The sequence below is a fragment of the Oncorhynchus mykiss genome, chromosome 5 (genome assembly GCF_057628025.1).
Source record: "Oncorhynchus mykiss isolate SJ-2025 chromosome 5, ASM5762802v1, whole genome shotgun sequence".
NCBI lineage: Eukaryota > Metazoa > Chordata > Actinopteri > Salmoniformes > Salmonidae > Oncorhynchus > Oncorhynchus mykiss.
This window is the reverse complement of record NC_143026.1, coordinates 55,294,490-55,306,486: the sequence shown is the minus strand read 5'-3', so window position 1 is coordinate 55,306,486 and position 11,997 is coordinate 55,294,490.

Sequence of the window (11,997 nt, the reverse complement as noted above, 5' to 3'; positions counted from 1 at the left end):
TGTGTATTTTCTGCACTATGCAATGTCATGGGCAGTGACCATGTAACACTTTTACAACATACAGAAGTGTGCTGATTATCAAGGGGCAAAGTATTGACACGTTTTTTTTAAATTGAGAGACTAGTTCTTTACTGACCATCATTTTCACTTGTCTGACCGCTTGCATGATGACGAGTTTCTCACACGACTGGCCTATCTGGGTGATGTTTTTTTCTCACCTGAATGATCTGAATCTAGGATTGCAGGGACAACTACAGTGCCTTGCGAAAGTATTCGGCCCCCTTGAACTTTGCGACCTTTTGCCACATTTCAGGCTTCAAACATAAAGATATAAAACTGTATTTTTTTTGTGAAGAATCAACAACAAGTGGGACACAATCATGAAGTGGAACGACATTTATTGGATATTTCAAACTTTTTTAACAAATCAAAAACTGAAAAATTGGGCGTGCAAAATTATTCAGCCCCTTTCAGTGCAGCAAACTCTCTCCAGAAGTTCAGTGAGGATCTCTGAATGATCCAATGTTTACCTAAATGACTAATGATGATAAATACAATCCACCTGTGTGTAATCAAGTCTCCGTATAAATGCACCTGCACTGTGATAGTCTCAGAGGTCCGTTAAAAGCGCAGAGAGCATCATGAAGAACAAGGAACACACCAGGCAGGTCCGAGATACTGTTGTGAAGAAGTTTAAAGCCGGATTTGGATACAAAAATATTTCCCAAGCTTTAAACATCCCAAGGAGCACTGTGCAAGCGATAATATTGAAATGGAAGGAGTATCAGACCACTGCAAATCTACCAAGACCTGCCCGTCCCTCTAAACTTTCAGCTCATACAAGGAGAAGACTGATCAGAGATGCAGCCAAGAGGCCCATGATCACTCTGGATGAACTGCAGAGATCTACAGCTGAGGTGGGAGACTCTGTCCATAGGACAACAATCAGTCGTATATTGCACAAATCTGGCCTTTATGGAAGAGTGGCAAGAAGAAAGCAATTTCTTAAAGATATCCATAAAAAGTGTTGTTTAAAGTTTGCCACAAGCCACCTGGGAGACACACCAAACATGTGGAAGAAGGTGCTCTGGTCAGATGAAACCAAAATTGAACTTTTTGGCAACAATGCAAAACGTTATGTTTGCCGTCAAAGCAACACAGCTCATCACCCTGCACACACCATCCCCACTGTCAAACATGGTGGTGGCAGCATCATGGTTTGGGCCTGCTTTTCTTCAGCAGGGACAGGGAAGATGGTTAAAATTGATGGGAAGATGGATGGAGCCAAATACAGGACCATTCTGGAAGAAAACCTGATGGAGTCTGCAAAAGACCTGAGACTGGGACGGAGATTTGTCTTCCAACAAGACAATGATAAACATAAATAATAAAAACATAAAGCAAAATCTACAATGGAATGGTTCAAAAATAAACATATCCAGGTGTTAGAAGGTTCACAAATGCTCTCCATCCAACCTCACTGAGCTCGAGCTGTTTTGCAAGGAGGAATGGGAAAAAATTTCAGTCTCTCGATGTGCAAAACTGATAGAGACATACCCCAAGCGACTTACAGCTGTAATCGCAGCAAAAGGTGGCGCTACAAAGTATTAACTTAAGGGGGCTGAATAATTTTGCACGCCCAATTTTTCAGTTTTTGATTTGTTAAAAAAGTTTGAAATATCCAATAAATGTCGTTCCACTTCATGATTGTGTCCCACTTGTTGTTGATTCTTCACAAAAAAATGCAGTTTTATATCTTTATGTTTGAAGCCTGAAATGTGGCAAAAGGTCGCAAAGTTCAAGGGGGCAGAATACTTTCGCAAGGCACTGTATAGGGGATAGGGTGCCATTTGGGACGAAGACACGGCCTGACCTGACCTGAGAGGGGTTCTAGCATGTTTGTGGACGACTTCAGGAGTAACACTGTATGTCTGAGCTCCTCTCATACACATCGTCTTATCCCATTCCCCTGCAATACTACTCTGGTTAGTTGATGCCAAACCTGAGCCATCTGTAATGTATTTGACCCTTTACCGAAATGATACTGCCCTCGCTGGATATTTTTTATCTATATTTTATAAACATAGACATTCTGGAAGTACATTATATCCTTACACAAACTGAACAGATGAGGGACAGACTAAATATCCTTATTAAAAGTGTTGATCACACCATACTCCCTGCTAGAGAGCACGGGTCAATCCTAAGCATGTAACTCCTCCACACCCCCAGCCCATCCAGTAAGACTCAGTCTCCTCTGGATCAGTGTGTTCTGCTCCAGGGGTGATCCACAAGCCAGGGGGGCTGGAGGGGCTGCTGCACACCCACGGCCAGACCACATCCCCCCCCCCCCCTACTTCTCACCTTCTCCATGCCCATCCAACTCCCCCTCCTCCTCCTTCCTCCTTCCCCCACGAGAAGCTCCTCTCGCTCCAAGGCTGTGAAGCGAGTGCTCGTAAACCAACCCTGCTCGCACCAACGCTGGAAAAAACCGACACATTATAAAAAGTAGTAGGAAAAAGAGTTTTAAGTTTAAAAGCGAGCAGTTTTTTTTTCTTTTTTCCCTCTCTGCTCAGCTTTTTGGTTTCGGCTTAAACCTCTTCGGTTGCCAGGCGCTGCTCTTTCATCATTTGGCATTTTGGTGCTTCTGCTGCTCTGCTCTCCATACCCACTGGCAGTAGGCAACTGAAGCACCACTCACTCTCCTCAGAGAGACACCCGCTTCTTTCATGCAAAAGCAAGCAGAAACCTATGGAGTCATCCACAGCCAGGCCTTGTGGTTTATTCTCTCTCTCTCTCTCTCTCTCTCCTTCTTCTTCTTCTTCTTCTTCTCCTTCTTCTTCTTCTTCTCCTTCATTTTCAGATCCAGTAGCTAGCTAGGCCTACATAAGAATAATATTTGTAGTTATATAATCTCCAGCGATGGATGGCTCCAAATGATGGTGATGATGTTGAAAGCGAGGGAAGGAAAAAGAGAGAGGCAGAAAACAGTGACCTTTGATGTCTATTTTTCCTCTCTTGGAGGAACAGAATCTTGGCGGTACCATCACTGAAATGTGCCCTTTCCAAAAACAAAAGCCTTTCATCATTTTAAAAAGCTCTGCTTTTCCTTTGGAGGCGATTTCAAAGTACACCTGCCACCCTCTTTTCTTGGTTTTTGAATATCCTTAAACAAAACCCCTGTTTTATGTGCATACCTCTCACAAACATATACCATCACTACTATATGCTTTGATATTTCAGTTCAGTTATGAAACGCAATCCGTCACGGTTGAATCACCGCCCCTAGAACCTTGAATCGGCAACTCTTTTGACAGCTTTGTCGAAAAGCTCTCATCACTCTGTCCACCCATTCAGGGGTTCCTGACAATAAAATGCTGACCCCATTATCTTCCAAGGTCATTTTCTTCTGTTGGCACACCCAGAAGTTGCGTTCATTGTGCCTAGGGATTTTAACAGAGCACAATTTTTATTAACAAAACCTCACCAGCACATCAAATTCTACACGCGCTCAGACCAGACTTTGGATCACTGCTACTCTCCCTTCTGGGATGGATACAAAGCCCTCCCCCGAGTTTAGCAATTCAGATCACTCCTCCGTCCTGCTCCTACCCACCTACAGGCGGAAGCTGAAGCAGGAAATACTGTGACTTAGAACTGTTCCTTGCTGGTTTGACCAATCAGAATATATGCTTCAGGACTGTTCTGCTTCCATGCACTGGGAAATGTCCCTGGTCACTTCTGAGAATATAATTGACTCGTACACTGACTCTGTCACTGGGTTTATCAGGAAGTGCATAAAGGATGTTGTTCCAACAGTGACAATTCGAAACATACCCCCACCAACAAACAATGGATAGATGGCAGTGCTCGTGCTAAACTGAAAGCACGAACCATCTCATTTAACCACAATAAGGTGACCGGGAATATGGTACAAACAGTCCAGCTGCGACCTCTGTAAGGCAACCAAAGAGGCAAAAGGACAGCACAGGGATAAAGTGGAGTCGCAGACACGAGACGCATGTGGCAGGATCTCAGACAATCACGGATTATAAAGCGAAGACCAGCTGGGTCGCGAACACCAACGCCTCAGTCCCAGACAAGCTAAACACCTTTTGAGGGGGGGAAAAAAAAAACGCTTTGGGAAAAATAACATTACGCCGCCGAGGAAGGCCACCGCCTCTCAGGAGGATTGTGGGCTCTCGATCTCTGTGGCCAATGTGAGTAAGACGTTAAAGTGTGCTAACTCTCACAAGGCTGCCGGCCCAGACGGCATCCCCAGCTGCGTACTCAGTGCATACGCAGACCGGCTGGCTGGAGTGTTAACGGACATATTCATTCTCTCCCTATCCCAGTCTGTTGTCCTCACACTCTTCTAAGTTGTATACCCTTGTTCCTGTACCCAAGCAAGCTAACTGAACTAAATTACTATCGCCCTGTAGCACTCACTTCTGTCAGGAAGTGCTTTGAGAGGTTAGTCAAGGACCATATCACCTCCACCTTACCCGACACCCTAGACCCCATTACAATTTGCATACCACCCCAACAGATCCATGGATGACGCAATAGCCATTGCACGACACACGGCTCTATCACACCTGAACAAGAGGAATGTGTGTGAGAACGCTGTTCATTGACTACAGCTCAGGTTCGAACACCATAGCACCCGCCAAGCTTGTCACTAAGTGCAACTGGGTCCTGGAATTAAAGTCAGAGGGTGGTGTGGTCAGTCCAGCACACCATCGAGGGCACACTGCCTGCCCTCGAGGACATTTACAACACTCAAATCAAATCAAATTGTGTTAGTCACATGCGCTGAATACAACAGTGAAATGCTTATTTAGAAGCCCCTAACCAACAATGCAGTTTAACAAATATGAATAAGAAATAAAAGTAACAAGTATTGAAAGAGCAGCAGTAAAATAACAATAGCGAGACTAAATACATGGGGTACCGGTAAGTCGAGGTAATTAAGGTAATATGTACACGTAGGTAGAGTTATTAAAGTGACTATGCATAGATAATAACAGAGAGTAGCAGCGGTGTAAAAGGGGGGGGGGGGAATGCAAATAGTCTGGGTAGCCATTTGATTAGATGTTCAGGAGTCTTATGGCTTGGGGGTAGAAGCTGTTTAGAAGGCTCTTGGACCAAGACTTGGCGCTCCGGTACCACTTGATGTGCGGTGGCAGAGAGAAGAGTCTATGACTAGGGTGTCTGGAGTCTTTGACCATTTTTAGGGCCTTCCTCTGACACCGCCTGGTATAGAGGTCCTGGATGGCAGGAAGCTTGGCCCCAATGATGGGCCGCACGTACTGGGCCACACGCACTACCCTCTGTAGTGCCTTGCAGTTGGAGGCCGAGCAGTTGCCATACCAGGCAGTGATGCAACCAGTCAGGATGCTCATGATGGTGCAGCTGAAGAACTTTTTGAGGCTCCGAGGACCCATGCTAAATCTTTTCAGTCTCCTGAAGGGGAATAGGTTTTGTAGTGCCCTCTTCACGACTGTCTTGGTGTGCTTGGACCATGCTGGTTTGTTGGTGATGTGGACACCAAGGAACTTGAAGCTCTCAACCTGCTCCACTGCAGCCCCGTCGATGAGAATAGGGGCGTGCTCGATCCTCCTTTACCTGTAGTCCACAATCATCTCATTTATCTTGATCACGTTGAGGGAGAGAATGTTGTCCTGGCACCACATGGCCAGTTCTCTGACTTCCTCCCTATAGGCTGTCTCGTCGTTGTCGGTGACACTATTGTGTCATCGGCGAACCTAATGATGGTGTTGGAGTCGTGCCTGGCCGTGCAGTCATGAGTGTATCAAATCAAATCAAAGTTTATTTGTCACATGCGTCGAATACAACAGGTACCTTACATTGAAATGCTTACTTACAGGCTCTAACCAATAGTGCAAAAAAAGGTGTTAGGTGAACAATAGTTAAGTAAAGAAATAAAACAACAGTAAAAGGTCAGGCTATATACAGTAGCAAGGCTATAAAAGTAGTGAGGCTACAAAGAGGGGACTGAGAGGCTACATGAGAGGGGACTGGGCACGCACCCCTGAGGGGCCCCTGTGTTGAGGATCAGCGTGGCAGATGTGTTGTTACCTACCCTTACCACCTGGGGACGGCCTGTCAGGAAGTCCAGGATCCAGTTGCAGAGGGAGTTTAGTCCCTTTAGTGTCCTTAACTTATTGATGAGCTCTGAGGGAACTATGGTCTTGAACGCTGAGCTGTAGTCAATGAATAACATTCTCACATAGGTGTACCTTTTGTCTGGGTGGGAAATGGCAGTGTGGAGAGCAATAGAGATTGCGTCATCTGTGGATCTGTTAGGGCGGTATGCAAATTGGAGTGGGTCTAGGGTTTCTGGGACAACGGCATTGATGTGAGCCATGACCAGCCTTTCAAAGCACTTCATGTCTAGAGACGTGAGTGCCACGGGTCAGTAGTCATTTAGGCAGGTTACCTTAGTGTTCTTGGGCACAGGGACTATGGTGGTCTGCTTAAAACATGTTGGTATTACAGACTCAAAAAGGGAGTGGTTGAAAATGTCAGTGAAGACACTTGCCAGTTGGTCAGCGCCAATCCGTCACGCCCTGCGGCCTTGTGAATGTTGACTTGTTTAAAGGTCTTTCTCACATCGGCTGCGGGGGGTGTTGAAGGAAGTCAAATAGATCATTAAGGATCTCAGCCACCCGGGCCACGGACTGTTCCCTCTGCTACCGTCTGGCAGACGGTTCAGGTGCTCCAGAGCCGTGACCAAGAGGTTTGGAAACAGCTTCTATCACCAGGCCATCACACTGTTAAAACAGCGGTCTAGTGGGCCCAGTCCTGCACCTAAGAGACTTTTTTGCACACACACACTCCCACACTCCCACACTCACTCACTCACTCACTCACTCACTCACTCACTCACTCACTCACTCACTCACTCACTCACTCACACAAAACACACACACGCAAGCTCACACACACAGCTCATGCACGCGCAGACTCCTGGACTCACATGTACACTCACACATGCATACGCCATTACTCACAAACATACGCGCACACACAAACAGCCAACGCTGCAGTCCCGTGTGTGGAGAGACATTAAACACGTGACACTTCCTGTTTCTTTTGTACAGTTTTTCACACTGTAGTCTCTAGCTCATCCTAATATATCTTCCACTTTACGTTGTATTTTTTGTTACACTGTTTATATACACACCTCGTATTTATGTACTGTATTCTTGACATACATTATATGACAAAAAGTATGTGGAAACCTGCTCGTCGAACATCTCGTTCCAAAATACTGGGCATTAATATGGAGTTGGTCCCCCCTTTGCTGCTATAACAGCCTCTACTTTTCTGGGAAGGCTTTCCACTAGATGTTGGAACATTGCTGCGGGGTCTTGCTTCCATTCAGCCATAAGAGCATTGGTGAGGTTGGGCACTGATGTTGGGCAGTTAGGCCTGGCTCGCAGTCAGTGTTCCAATTCATCCCAAAGGTGTTTGATGGGGTTGAGGTCAGGGCTCTGTGCAGGCCAGTCAAGTTCTTCCACACCAATCTCGACAAACCATTTCTGTATGGACCTCGCTTTGTGCACAGGGACATTGTCATGTTAAAACAGGAACGGACCTTCCCCAAACTGTTGCCACAAAGTTGGAAGCACAGAATCGTCTAGAATGTCATTGTATGCTGTATCGTTAAGATTTCTATTCACTGGAACTAAGGGGTTTAGCCCGAACCATGAAAAACAGCCCCAGACCATTATTACTCCTCCACCAAACATTACAGTAGGCACTATGCATTGGGGCAGGTAGCGTACTCCTGGCATTGGTAAAACCCAGGTCCGTCCGTTGGACTGCCAGATGGTGAAGTATGATTCATCACTCCAGAGAATGCGTTTCCACTGCTCCAGAGTCCAATGGCGGCAAGCTTTACACTACTCCAGCCAACGCTTGGAATTGCGCATGGTGATCTTAGGCTTGTGTACTGCTGCCCGGCCATGGAAACCTATTTCATGACACTCCAGACAAACAGTTCTTGTGCTGACGTTGCTTGTGCTGACGTGTCCACATACATTTGGTGTGGGGGCTGTGTCCACAGTGGTGTGGGGGCTGTGCTTTGGCAAAGTGGGTGGGGTTATATCCTTCCTGTTTGGCCCTGTATCATCGGATGGGGCCACAGTGTCTCCTGACCCCTCCTGTCTCAGCCTCCAGTATTTATGCTGCAGTAGTTTATGTGTCGGGGGGGCTAGGATCAGTTTGTTATATCTGGAGTACTTCTCCTGTCTTATCCGGTGTCTTGTGTGAATTTAAGTATGCTCTCTCTAATTCTCTCATTCTCTCTTTCTTTCTCTCTCTCGGAGGACCTGAGCTCTAGGACCATGCCTCAGGACTGCCTGGCATGATGACTCCTTGCTCTCCCCAGTCCACCTGGCCGTGCTGCTGCTCCAGTTTCAACTTTTCTGCCTGCGGCTATGGAATCCTGACCTGTTCACCGGACGTGCTACCTGTCCCAGACCTGCTGTTTTCAACTCTCTAGAGACAGCAGGAGTGGAAGAGATACTCTTAATGATCGGTTATGAAAAGCCAACTGACATTTACTCCTGAGGTGCTGACTTGCTGCACCCTCGACAACTACTGTGGTCATTTATGAACATTTTAACATCTTGGCCATGTTCTGTTATAATCTCCACCCGGCACAGCCAGAAGAGGACTGGCCACCCCACATAGCCTGGTTCCTCTCTAGGTTTCTTCCTGGTTTTGGCCATTCCAGGGAGTTTTTCCTACCCATCGTGCTTCAACACCTACATTGCTTGCTGTTTGGGGTTTTAGGCTGGGTTTCTGTACAGCACTTTGAGATATCAGCTGATGTACGAAGGGCTATATAAATAAACTTGATTTGATTTGTATATATAGTGTAGCTCACTCTATACCGAACAAAAATATGAAAGCAACATGCAACAATTTCAATGATTTTACTGAGTTTCAGTTTATAAAAGGAAATCAGTCAATAATCATAAATTAGGCACTAATCTATGGATTTCACATGGGCACAGCCATGGTTGGGCCTGGAATAGGTCCACCTACAGTACTTGGGAGCCAGGCCCACCCACTGGGGAGTCAGGCCCAACCAATCAGCTGTCCGGGTGGCTAGTGTCAGACGATCCCACAGGTGAAGAAACCAGATGTGGAGGTTCTGGGCTGGCATGGTTGCACGTGGTCTGCGCTTGTGAGACCGGTTGGACTCACTGCCAAATTCTCTAAAATGACGTTGGAGGTGGCTTATGGTAGAGAAATTAACATTCAATTCACTGGCAACAGCTCTGGTGGACATTCTTGCAATCAGCATGCCAATTGCACACTCCCTCAAAACTTGAAACATCTTTTGCATTGTGTTGTGTGACAAAACTGCACATTATAGAATGGCCTTTAATGTCCCCAGCACAAGGCGCATATATTTAATTATAATGCAGTGTAATCAGCTTCTTGATATGCCACACCTGTCAGGTGGATGGATTATCTTGGCAAAGGAGAAATGCTCACAAACAGGGATGTAACAAATTTGTGCACAAAATTGGAGAGAAATAAGCTTATTGTGCATATGGAACATTTCTGGGATCTTTTATGTCAGCTCATGAAACAGGGGACCAACACTTTACATGTTGCGTTTAAATTAGTGTTCTGTCTCCTAGAGATGAACGTACTTTTGTGCGAAAAGTGCAAATCAATCCCAGAACAACAACAAAGGACCTTGTGAAGATGCTGGAGGAAACAAGTACAAAAGTATCTATATCCACAGTAAAACGAGTCCTACAACGACATAACCTGAAGGGCCGCTCAGTAAGGAAGAAGCCACTGCTCCAAATCCGCCATAAAAAATCCAGACTACGGTTTGCAACTGCATATGGGGACAAAGATCATACTTTTTCCTCTGGTCTGATGAAACAAAAATAGAACTGTTTGGCCATAATGACCATTGTTATGTTTGGAGGAAAAAGGGGGAGGCTTGCAAGCCGAAGAACACCATCCCAAATGTGAAGCACGGGGGTGGCAGCATCATGTTGTGGGGGTGCTTTGCTGCAGGAGGGACTGGTGCACTTCACAAAATAGATGGCATCATGAGGGAGGAGAATTATGTGGATATATTGAAGCAACATCTTGAGACATCAATCAGGAAGTTAAATCTTAAAACTTGGTCGCAAAATGGGTCTTCCAAATGGACAATGACCCCAAGCATAATTTTGTGGCAAAATGGCTTAAGGACAACAAAGTGAAGGTATTGGAATGGCCATCACAAAGCCCTGACCTCAATCCTATAGAAAATGTGTGGGCAGAACTGAAAAAGCGTGTGCGAGCAAGGAGGCCTACATACCTGACTCAGTTACACCAGCTCTGTCGGGAGAAACTTATTGTGGGAAGCTTGTGGAAGGCTACCCGAAATGTTTGACCCAAGTTAAACAATTTAAAGGCAATGCTACCAAATCTAATTGAGTGTATGTAAATTTATGACCCACTGGGAATGTGATGACAGAAATAAAAGCTGAAATAAATAATTCTCTATACTAATTATTCTGACATTTCACATTCTTAAAATAAAGGTGATACTAACTGACCTAAGACAAGGAATTTTTATTCGGATTGAATGTCAGGAATTGTGAAAAACTGAGTTGATATACAGTGCCTTGCGAAAGTATTCGGCCCCCTTGAACTTTGCGACCTTTTGCCACATTTCAGGCTTCAAACATAAAGATATAAAACTGTATTTTTGTGTGAAGAATCAACAACAAGTGGGACACAATCATGAAGTGGAACGACATTTATTGGATATTTCAAACTTTTTTAACAAATCAAAAACTGAAAAATTGGGCGTGCAAAATTATTCAGCCCCTTTACTTTCAGTGCAGCAAACTCTCTCCAGAAGTTCAGTGAGGATCTCTGAATGATCCAATGTTGACCTAAATGACTAATGATGATAAATACAAACCACCTGTGTGTAATCAAGTCTCCGTATAAATGCACCTGCACTGTGATAGTCTCAGAGGTCCGTTAAAAGCGCAGAGAGCATCATGAAGAACAAGGAACACACCAGGCAGGTCCGAGATACTGTTGTGAAGAAGTTTAAAGCCGGATTTGGATACAAAAAGATTTCCCAAGCTTTCAACATCCCAAGGAGCACTGTGCAAGCGATAATATTGAAATGGAAGGAGTATCAGACCACTGCAAATCTACCAAGACCTGCCCGTCCCTCTAAACTTTCAGCTCATACAAGGAGAAGACTGATCAGAGATGCAGCCAAGAGGCCCATGATCACTCTGGATGAACTGCAGAGATCTACAGCTGAGGTGGGAGACTCTGTCCATAGGACAACAATCAGTCGTATATTGCACAAATCTGGCCTTTATGGAAGAGTGGCAAGAAGAAAGCAATTTCTTAAAGATATCCATAAAAAGTGTTGTTTAAAGTTTGCCTCAAGCCACCTGGGAGACACACCAAACATGTGGAAGAAGGTGCTCTGGTCAGATGAAACCAAAATTGAACTTTTGGCAACAATGCAAAACGTTATGTTTGGCGTAAAAGCAACACAGCTGAACACACCATCCCCACTGTCAAACATGGTGGTGGCAGCATCATGGTTTGGGCCTGCTTTTCTTCAGCAGGGACAGGGAAGATGGTTAAAATTGATGGGAAGATGGATGGAGCCAAATACAGGACCATTCTGGAAGAAAACCTGATGGAGTCTGCAAAAGACCTGAGACTGGGACGGAGATTTGTCTTCCAACAAGACAATGATCCAAAACATAAAGCAAAATCTACAATGGAATGGTTCAAAAATAAACATATCCAGGTGTTAGAATGGCCAAGTCAAAGTCCAGACCTGAATCCAATCGAGAATCTGTGGAAAGAACTGAAAACTGCTGTTCACAAATGCTCTCCATCCAACCTCACTGAGCTCGAGCTGTTTTGCAAGGAGGAATGGGAAAAAAATTCAGTCTCTCGATGTGC